Here is a 12,026-nt window from a genome sequence, read left to right as displayed (position 1 = left end):
CTACAAAATGTAATCTACTTCTGCATAGAGAAGGACTGTGGGACATAGTTAATAATCCACCAGATGTAACAGCATGGAATCCTGCTGATGAGGAAGATGAGAAGAAAATAACCAAGTTTAACAGAGACAATGAACGAGCTCTTTGCATTATTGGACTAACACTGGGTGACCAGCAGCTTGTCCATATTCGTGGCGAAGGATCTGCTGCTAGGTGTTGGACCAAGTTGAAGAGACTATATGTTCGTGTCTCTGTGGGTGCTCATATTTATCTCACAAGGAGATTATTTAAACAACATCTTCTTAAAGGTGGAGATATGATGGATCATTTGGAATCCATGACCAGAATTTTCCAGGAGCTGCATGAAAAGGAACTTGTTTTCTCAGAACTACAGCAAGTTTATATAATTCTTTCTTCTTTGAACGACAGTTATGACAACTATGTTTCTTCATTAGAGGTTTTGTCCAGAGATGAACTGACATTGGCTGTCATAACTGGTAGGTTATTGGAAGAATCCAAAAGAAGACAAGAAAGGGATCAGTTGAGACTGCAACAACCAAAAGAAGGAAAAATGTATTCAACTGCCTATTTTGTAAAATGTTGTTTTGCTTGTGGGGCTAAAGGGCATATAGCTAAGTATTGTAAGAATAAGAAAATGTCTGTTAGGGACAATACTAGACCCAAGAAGGGTTGTAATTTAGCTATATCCAGTTCAACTACTGATGTTAACCAGGATTGTTGGGTTGTTGACAGTGGTGCTTCTCAATCTATTTCTAGAAAAAGAAATTTTTTTGTTAAAATGGAGAAGAGTAACCAGCATGTTAAACTAGCAAATGGCTGGAAGGTTAAGGTAGCTGGAGAGGGTGTTACTCGTTGGTCATTTAGCAATGAACCATTGCCTATGTTATATATTCCTGGGTTAAGATTCAATTTATTATCTGTTAAATCATTATTGAAATTTGGGTTTACAGTAACATTTAAAAATGATAAGTGTTTTATTGAGAAAGATGGCAAAGTTTTTACTGCAAGTTTAGAAAATGATTTATTTGTTTTAAGGGATAACCCAGTATTGGTGGGTAAGTCTAAGTCTGTTTATAAGAATGTTAAACCACATGATGAATGTATTCATCTGTTACACCAGAGACTTGGGCATTTAAATTTCAGGATGTTAAAGAAAACAGTTGAGTTATCTGAAGGGATAAAACTACAAGCATGTAGTAAATATCTAAATTGCAATGCCTGTAGTCAGCAGAAAAGTAGGGTTACACCAGCAAACCGTGTTAATGGTTTTAAAACTAAAAATCCATTATAGGTAGTGTTTGTAGACCTAATTGGACCCAAGAAACCTAGCATAGGAGGTGCCTGCTATATTCTGAGCATAGTAGACCATTATTCATGCCGCGAAGAGGGGGCTGCGGGGTTTTTTAAAATTGTCCTTGTCTAAACTTTTAAGGGGTTCGGGGAGGGGGGAGGGGGGTGGGATTGAAATTAGGGTTGTGGGTTTGGGGGATAACCCACTAGGGGGAGAGTCGGGCTTGGCCAGGACGTCCGGCGGGGGTGGTGGGGAATCCGGAGGGGGTCGAGCTGGTCCAGATTGTGTTTCTACCATCGGTACTGTGTGTGGGAGAGGTAGATATGGCGGGAGCAGGGGGCCATATCATGTTAAGGGAGCACGCGCCCGCTGTCTTCAAGCGGTAGAGTGCTCCGGCCCCCAAAGCTCCACCCGTGCTCCAGGTAGTACAGACCTTCAGGGCCCGGGCCTTCGCCTGATGTTGTGCAACGCCAGGTCTGTAGTAAATAAAGCCCCCCTCATCTGTGATCTTGTTTACGAGGGGGGAGCGGACCTGGCGAGTATTACGGAGACCTGGTTGGGCCCAGAGGGAGGGGTCCTTCTGGTAGAAATGTGCCCACCAGGTTTCCACGCATTCCATCAGCCAAGGCCACAGGGGAGGGGCAGGGGAGTAGCGGTTATTATTAGAGAAGGCCTTAGGCCGAGGGAGACCACTGTACCTCAGACAGCTGGCTGTGAGTCCCTCTTTGTGAAGTGGGGCCATGGGGTTCAGAGGGGTTTGCTGATCACGTACCTGGCTCCCTGCCACGTGGCGGCAGCCCTGCCTGAGCTACTCAACGTTATTGCCGCAGTGGCGGTTGATACCCCCAGATTTATGGTCATGGGGGATTTCAACCTGCCATCCGTGGGTGAGGCGTCTGAGGTGGCTCGAGAGTTCATGGCTTCCATGATGGCCATGGACCTGACCCAACTAATTCATGGCCCTACGCACATTGGGGGAAACACACTGGACTTGGTTTTTGTCTCTGGACAGTGGTTGAGTGATCTTGAGATAGGGGATATAGTCATCGAGCCCTTGTCATGGTCAGATCACTCGCTCCTTCGCCTTGACCTTCGAACCGCGGCACCCCGCTGCAGGGAGGCGGAACCGGTAAGATGGTACCACCCCAGGCGCCTGATGGAACCTGATAGGTTCCAGAGGGAGCTTGGGCCAATCCCGGAGGTTCTGGCTCACGCCTCATCTGGGGACCTAGTGGCCGCCTGGGATAGGGCGGCTGCTGGAGCCCTGGATCGAGTCGTGCCTTTGCGGCCTCTGACCCGGCGCCAATCTCGCCTGGCTCCTTGGTTCACCGAGGAGCTGAGGGAGATGAAGCGCCGGAAAAGACGCCTAGAGAGCTGTTGGAAGGCTAGTCTTTCTGAATCTGACCGAACACTGGTAAGATCCCATATTAGGAGTTACCTAGTGGCGATAAAAGCAGCAAAATGTACTCATTTTGCTGCTCTTATTGCGTCATCAGATAATCGCCCGGCCACCCTGTTTAGGGTGACCCGCTCCCTGCTCCATCAGGAAGCGCGGGAGGACCCCTTGGAGGGAAAAGCCGAGGATTTTGTTCAGTATCTGTATGACAAAATCACTCAGATTCGGGCAAGTCTGGACTCTGACGGGATAGATCCAGCGAGGGTGACGGAGACAGGTCTTGAGACTGTTATCTGGGATGAGTTTGATCCTGTGACCCCAGATGACGTGGACAGGATTCTGGGTAGATTGAACGCGACCACATGTTTGTTGGACCCGTGTCCCTCCTGGTTAGTGCTGGCTTCCCGGGAGGTGACGCGAGGCTGGCTCCAGGGGATTATAAATGCTTCGTTGGGTGAGGGTGTCTTTCCCGCCGCCCTGAAAGAGGTGGTGGTAAGGCCTCTCCTCAAGAAGCCATCCCTGGACCCGGCAATATTGGCTAATTATCGTCCAGTCTCCAACCTTTGCTTTGTTGCGAAGGTTGTTGAGAGTGTGGTTGCGCGACAGCTACCCCAGTACCTGGATGAAGCGGTGTACCTAGATCCGTTCCAGTCGGGCTTCAGGCCTGGGTACAGCACGGAAACGGCATTGGTCGCGTTGGTTGATGATCTCTGGAGGGCTCGGGACAGGGGTTGTTCCTCTGTCCTGGTCCTGTTAGACCTCTCAGCGGCTTTTGATACCATCGACCATGGTATCATGCTGCACCGGTTGGAGGGGTTGGGGGTGGGAGGCACCGTTTTACGGTGGTTCTCCTCCTTTCTCTCTGACCGGTCGCAGTCTGTGTTGACAGGGGGGCAGAGATCGACCCCGAGGCCCCTTATATGCGGGGTGCCGCAGGGATCGGTTCTCTCACCCCTTCTGTTCAACATTTATGTAAAGCCGCTGGGCGAGATCATCCGTGGTTTCGGGGTGAAGTACCATCTGTACGCTGACGACACCCAGCTGTACATCTCCACCCCGGACCACCCCAACGATGCCCTTGAAGTGATGTCCCAGTGCCTGGAGGCCGTACGGATCTGGATGGGGAGAAACGGGCTCAGACTCAACCCATCCAAGACTGAGTGGCTGTGGTTTCCGACGTCCCAATATAGTCAGCTGACGCCATCGCTGGCTATTGGGGGCGAATCACTGGCCCCCACGGAAAGGGTTCGCAACTTGGGCGTCCTCCTGGATTCACGGCTGTCTTTAGAAGAACACCTGACGGCCGTGACCGGGAGGATTTTTCATCAGGTTCGCCTGATTCGCCAGTTGCGTCCCTTTCTAGATTGGGACTCGTTACGCACAGTCACTCATGCCCTCGTCACCTCTCGTCTGGACTATTGTAACGCTCTCTACATGGGGCTCCCCTTGAGGTGCACCCGGAGGCTCCAACTGGCGCAGAGTGCGGCCGCGCGGGTGGTTATGGGAGCAACATGGAGCTCCCATGTAACACCTCTCCTGCGCGAGCTGCACTGGCTCCCGGTGGTCTTCCGGGTGCGCTTCAAGGTGCTGGTTACCACCTTTAAAGCGCTCCATGGCTTAGGACCTGGTTACTTACGGGACCGCCTACTACCATCAACAGCCTCCCACCGACCAGTACGCTCCCACAGAGAGGGGCTCCTCCAGGTGCCGTCGGCCAAACAATGTCGGCTGTCGGCCCCCAGGGGGAGAGCCTTCTCTGTGGGGGCCCCGACGATCTGGAATGAGCTCCCCCCAGAGATACGGAGGATTCCGGATCTGCGCACCTTCCGCCGCGAGTTGAAGACGCTTTTATTTCATCAAGCCGGCCTCGCCTAATTCTTCTCCCTTTTAAACTGTAAATTTTAAATTTTTAAATGTATTTTAAAATTATGGGTTTTTAATTAGTATTAATTCAGCCAAATTTATTTAATTCATTTTTATTTGATCTTAAATTTTGTATATTTATGTGTTTTATTTCATGGCTGTGCACCGCCCTGAGTCCTTCGGGAGTAGGGCGGTATAGAAATTCAATAAAAAAAATAAAATAAAAAAAATAAATTCAAGATACGGATTCTGTTATCTAATGAAAACAAAATGTGAAACATTCCAGCATATTAACAACTGGCTACGTTTTGTGGAAAGGAAACAGAAATTTAAGGTTAAATGCTTAGTGACTGATAATGGTACAGAATTTACCAACCAAAGATTGGAAAAATTTTTGCAGGATGCAGGGATCCAGCATAAATGGTCTGCGCCGTACAGACCACAGCACAATTTGTATATCAAAAGAAGAGGTCAAACATTACAAGCCATGACTAAACTATATTGGCAGATTCTGGTTTGCCTGAAAATTTATGGGGTGAGGCTGTTATGTGTGCTAACCATGTGTTAAACAACGTGGTTCATTCCTCTACAGGTGAAATACCATTCACCTTATGGCATGGGAGGAAACCAAATCTTAGTTACTTACACACATTTGGAGCCCCAGCTTGGGTACATATTCCATCTAGTTTAAGGAGAAAGGATCAACAGAGAGCCAGAAAAATGTTTTTCGTTGGCTATGAATCAAATCATAGATCTTTTAGATTTTGGGCACAGGGAACTACTAGTGTTTACTGTAGTGCAAGTGCTAAATTTCTAGAGCACGAAGGATGGGATAAACTAGAGCGTGCAGATTATAGACATGATAATAATACTGTTAGTATAGAGCATCATATTCCTGATGATATTCCTGAGGATTTAGATGACGTAGAATCCTCTATCAAGGAGGAAGAACAGGAGGTAGTTTTAGGGGAGGAGTCAGATGAACCATCTGCTGTAAGTCCTATATTACCTAGGAGATCTACTAGGGAAAGGAATCCACCTGATCAATATAAAGCAACCGTAGTTTGCCAGGTTAACATTGAACCTTCAAGTTATGAAGATATCAGGCTTTATCCGGCTGAATTACCTGGCTGAATTAGCCAACTACCGTCCGGTCTCCAACCTTCGTTTTGTGGTGAAGGTTGTTGAGAGCGTGGTGGCACGACAGCTTCCCTGACACCTGGATGAAGCTATCTATCTGGACCCGTGCCAGTCGGGCTTCAGGCAGGGGTACAGCACAGAAACGGCATTGGTCGCATTGGTGGATGATCTCTGGAGGGCTCGGGACAGGGGCTGCTCCTCTGTCCTAGTCCTATTAGATCTCTCAGCGGCTTTTGATACCATCGACCATGGTATCATGCTGCAGCGGTTGAGGGGGTTAGGAATAGGGGGCACCATTCTGCAGTGGTTCTCCTCCTTCCTCTCCGACCGCTCGCAGTTTGTGTTGGCAGGGGGACAGAGGTCGACCTCGAGGCATCTCGCATGGGGACTGCCACAAGGGTCGGTCCTCTCGCCCCTCCTGTTCAACATTTATGTGAAGCCGCTGGGTGAGATCATCTGTGGTTTTGGGGTGAAGTGTCATCTGTACGCTGACAACACTCAGCTGTACATCTCCACCCCAGACCACCCCAACGATGCCCTTGATGTGATGTCTCGCTGCCTGGAGGCCATGCGGGTCTGGATGGGGAGGAACAGGCTCAGACTCAACCCTTCCAAGACCGAGTGGTTGTGGCTTCCGGTGTCCCGATAGAGTCAGCAGGTGCCATCGCTGACTATTGGGGGTGAATCTTTGCCCCCCACAGAGAGGGCTCGCAATTTGGGTGTCCTCCTGGACGCACGGCTGTCTTTAGAAGAGCATATGACGGCCGTGGCCAGGGGGGCCTTTTATCAGGTCCGCCTGATTCACCAGTTGCAGCCCTTTCTGGACCGGGACGCCCTGCGCACAGTCACTCACGCCCTTGTTACCTCCCAGTTGGACTAGTGTAATGCTCTCTACATGGGGCTCCCCTTGAAGAGCACTCAGAGGCTCCAACTGGTCCAGAATGCGGCCGCGCGGGTGGTTATGGGTGCAACCCGTTGCGCCCACGTGACACCCCTCCTGCGTGAGCTGCACTGGCTCCCAGTGGTGTTCTGGGTGCGATTCAAGGTGTTGGTCACCACCTTTAAAGCGCTCCATGGCATAGGACCCGGGTACCTTTGAGACCGTCTTCTGCCACCAAGAGCCTCCCACCGACCAGTCTGCTCCCACAGAGAGGGTCTCCTCAGGGTGCCATCGGCCAAGTCATGTCGGCTGGCGACACCCAGGGGGAGGGCCTTCTCTGTGGGAGCCCCAGCCCTGTGGAATGAACTGCCCCTGGAAATTCGTAAGATTTCTGACCTCCGGGTATTTCGCTGCGCACTCAAGACCCTATTGTTCCGCCAGGCTGGGTTAGCAACATAATTTTATATTGGATGTTTTAAACTTTTGGGGTTTTAAATTAAGCCAAATTTATTTAATACTTTTAAATTATTTTAAATTGATGTCTATTCTTTTTTTTAAATAGACTGTACACCGCCCTGAGTCCTTCGGGAGAAGGGCGGTATAGAAATAAATTTTTTTTTTTTATTATTATTATTATTATTATTATTATTATTATTATTATTATTATTATTATTATTATCCTGAAAAGGAGGAGAATGCTTGGAAGGAGGCAATGAGTAAGGAAATTAATTCTTTAACTAAGTTAGGTGTTTACGAAACTGTGAATTGCCACCTGGTGAAAAATTAATAGGTTATAGATGGGTTTACAAAATTAAGAAAAGCATAGATGGGACAGTAACTCATAAAGCTCGCCTTGTAGATCAAGGTTTTTCTCAGACCGAACAGGATTTCGATGAGGTTTTTGCTCCTAGTTTATGTGCAGGTACTTTAAGAACTATGCTAGTGTGGGCGGCTAAGTATAAATATAGTATTAACCATATAGATGTAGAGACAGCATACTTGCATGCTCCATTGAGACACACCATCTATATGAGGAAGCCTTTAAGAGTTGAAACACAAAACCACACTGATTGTTGGAAGTTAAATAAAAGCTTTTATGGTTTGAGACAATCAGAGTTTGAGTGGAACCAATGTATAGTGAAAGAGCTAAATAAGGTGTAGCGGATAAGTGTCTCTTTAAAAGAGAAAATAATGGTGTAGTATCATTTTTATTATTGTTTACAGATGATATAGCCATAATAACCAAAACTGACAATGAAGCCATAGATTAAACAGTTAAAAACCAGATTTAAGATCAGAAATTTAGGAAATATTAGGCATTATTTGGGTCTAGATATCAATCAAACAGCTACAGGTTATAAAATATCTCAATCTAGCAAAATAAGCCAAATGTTAAAACATTATGGCATGGAGCTATGTAAGCCAGCTAAAACGCCTATAGCACAGGATTTTCAACAAGGAGAAATCCAAAGTCCTAAATTTAGTAAGGAGATCTACCAGTCTCTTATAGGTAGTCTACCTTATATAAGCAATTGGTCAAGACCTGATATTTCATTTGGAGTAAACCAATTAGCGAGATATAATGCAGAGCCAACTGATAGGCATTGGCAGGCTGCAAAGCGTATATTAAGATATCTGAAAATGACGATGCATTATGCATTGTATCTAGAACTTAACAATGATTTAGTATTAAGCGCATATGCTGATGCCAGTTTTGCTACTGATGTGACCAACAGAAAGTCCACATCGGGTATAGCTATCATGTTAGACAATTGTTTGATTGGCTGGAAATCAATTCATCAAAAACATATTAGTCTTTCTACTATGGAGGCAGAATTCTCATGTTTGTCACTAGTTTGTACTGATTTGATTTATTACAAACAATTAATGTTGGATATTGGTTTAAAGATGGATTATCCAATTGTAATACATGAGGACAACCAAGCTGCTATTAAAATGGCAACAAATTTAGCAATTAAAACTAGATCTAAGTATACTGACCTTAGGTATCTGAATGTTCATCAGTGTATCCAAAGCAACATGATTAAGTTGGAATATTACATATCTCTTTTTCATTGCTCTCAGCAACGTTTCCTTGTGCATTTACTCTCCTGGTTGGTAACACAATACCAATATCCTTAACAAGAACAAATTAATGTTTTGATGTATTTATTGACATTATAGATTTATTGACATATTGTAGAGCTCTGACTAAATGTATCGATTAAATGTGAATTGTAAATTTGTCTTTACTGATCATCTTAATTCATATGGAATAGAATGTATAAAAAGAAGTGCATTTAAATAGAAATGAGAATTTGTTTAAACAGGGAAGGTCTATGATTCTTTTTCTGAAGCAATCGGACAGAGGGAATTCCCTGATGCACACCACTTGTAGTCGTCACCTTCAAAACATAGGGTAAATTAAAAAGCTGGCCATATATCTTCTTCTCAATAGCAAAGATCAAAGAAATCTCTGGCACAAAAAATAATTATAGTAAATTCAACTAAATTCCATCAGAAGTCCAATACATGCTAGTATCCAATTTGCATAATAGTCTCCTTTTAAGAGATTCAGTCGAGTATGATGACTGTGTAGAACAGCATGTTTCATGGTCCTAAGTCTGTTTGAGTAGATAAGAACTTTTGCAACACTTGAATAACTGGGTAGAACCGGAGGTTCAATGGTCATAAGTCATTTTGAGTAGATAGTTTTGCAACCCTTGAATGAGAGACACACAATGATTTTAAGTGCCAGTTGATGGGATGTCTCGGTGAACAATTGTTTCTCCCGCTCATCCTAACCCTCGCTTCTCCACACCTGCAAACTTACTTTCTGCCTTTGAAGAAGACAGATTTTGAGGCCCAAACCCTGTCCTCTAGCTGAGACATTTGTCAACATGATTTGAAACTTCAGGCAGCTTGCAACTTACAACCACAGTTGGGATCCCAAAATTCATTATTAAGTGGTGAAATCATTAAGTGAGGCATCATAGAATTGTGGTGGCACAGTGATTAGAATGCAGTACTGGAGTCTAATTCTGCCAACTGCCAGTAGTTTGATTCTGGCTTGTTCAATATTTTGTAGTCTAATGGATTGTGGGAACTTGCAATTTGTATCTTTCCCCACTTCGATGTCTGCATGATGCAAACTTGCATTATTTTTTTGTTTATATTGCACCCATAGGATATTTTCTTCAATTTCATCCTGAACTCATGAATGAAACAAATAAAAGGCACGCTTAGTTGGACCAGAGTTATAATTGATAGATTTATTAAACTCGTACTCCTACCAATCTCACTGTGATGTTTCACATATCTTCCTATGGGTCTCCAGAAAAAAATATTGATGGTGTACAAGAATCAATCATGAAAATACCAATGACTACCGTATTTTTCGGAGTATAAGATGCACCTACCTTTTTTGGGTTTTTTTTTTTAAGATTTTTTTTTTTTAAGACAAACACACATACAAACATACAATGTATTTTCTTTGAACAGAGTATTTGGCAGGTTCACAAATTTAAACAGTGTTTAGTCATTTCAATTAAATTTACAATTTCTATATTTCCTTTTTGCCATATTTATTCCTCATCTATTTTTTAAAAAAATCAATATTACCCTTCATCCTCTTCTCTAATCTTAATCAAACTCAATTTTTCTCTTCTATTCTATATTATACCCCTTCCCATTGTCATCTATTTTTATATCCATCCTCACATTGGTTAATTATGTAATATTACAATTGCTTCATACAAATGCAACATTTTAATATAAATCAATTTGTTATATAACTATCTTTTTTTGTATATTAATCAATATGAACATGAATATTCCAATTATTTCCATGCAATCCAATTTCTTTCAGATCAATTAATTATATTTACCAATAATAATAAACCAAATAATTTTCTTTTCTTATGTTACTCATTTTCACATCTTAAACTCTCCCAATAACCCACATAGTTTTTCCCATATAATCCTCCAAATCACAATTTAATCATTTCTACTTTCATCACAATATATAATTAAAAATATGTCAATCATTACAATTTCCCTAATTAAATTTAAAAATGTTCTAGTTGTTATCCAAGCTACAACTTAATTCTTTTTACTTTCACCACCATATACCATTAAAGGTATTTCAATTGTTACAGTTTATACTTATTCATATTTCTAAAAAAATAAAAAAATAAAAACTTATCATTGTCTAGATTTCAAAAATACGAAGAGAAATATTCCAATTATTATTCATTTCATTTTTACAATCATGATTTCCCATTTATTTCTTACTACTATTCATATTTCAATTCTAAATATGTATAACATTTTTCTCTTTCATTTCTTTTTCTCCCTTCCCATTTTTATTTTTGCCTTTTTCTTTCTCCTTTCTTTCTTTTGTGTTTAAAATCTTGAACTCTCCTCTTTTGCCCTAAATTTCCCATTGTTTGCACCTACCATTTTTGGTGAGGAAAAAGAAGAAAAAGAAATCTCCCTCTGCCTCTGCCTAATTTTGCCTCCTTGCAGCAAACAGCAAATAGCCTGCTTTACTTTCAGTTTCGTTTTCAGCATAGCTTGATTAGCACAAGGAAAAAAAATCTGCTCCAGCAATTTACCTCTTTGGAGCAAGCAGCAAAGCCCTGCACAAAACAGCTGAGAGCAAATCAGCTGAGAGTCGGGAGGCCGATCTAATCAACTTGTGCTAATTAGTCTGTGCTGAAGCTGAAAGGAGCTGTTTTTTCTTGCTGTTTGCTTGCAAGGAGGTAACTGCGAGGCACAGGCCAAAGGGTGGGGTCCAGTGGGTGGGCAGGGCTACATTTGGTGTATAAGACACACCTAAATTTTCATCCCCTTTTAGGGGGGAAAAGGTGCATTTTATACTTTGAAAAATACAGTATATAAAATAAATAACAATAGATTTTTAAAAAGTGAAGCAATCAACCTGTGATGAAAAGGCATTCCACGAATGCCCACAAATAACTACATTACATCAACTGGAATGGAGTGGATGCAATGGGCTAGTGAATGTGGTGTAGTTTAGTGTAAGAATGAATAAGATGGGATGGGATGGGATGAGATGAGATGGGATGGGATGGGATGGGATAGACTAGACTAGACTAGACTAGACTAGACTAGACTAGACTAGACTAGACTAGACTAGAATAGAATAGAATAGAGTAGAATTAGAGTAATGCCTTTACACATACATATATTTACAGCTCTATTTCACTTTATGAATCTAATGTTTTTATTTTTTGTCTTGTGGCTCATGCGTTCCTGCCTCTGCAAGTCCTGACATTTCTTGAAATTGTGAATGAGGCATATGTGACTGCCTGGCTATCATTATGAAATTAGCCAGTTTGCCTCTTCCAAATGCTATGGGACTCCATGAAAATAGGAGCAACTGACGTTGAATAATGGTAATTATTGTCCCCAT

The sequence above is a fragment of the Pantherophis guttatus genome, chromosome 4, assembly GCF_059756535.1.
Source record: "Pantherophis guttatus breed Tessera chromosome 4, ASM5975653v1, whole genome shotgun sequence".
Taxonomy (NCBI): Eukaryota; Metazoa; Chordata; class Lepidosauria; order Squamata; family Colubridae; genus Pantherophis; species Pantherophis guttatus.
This window is presented reverse-complemented; position numbering follows the sequence as displayed.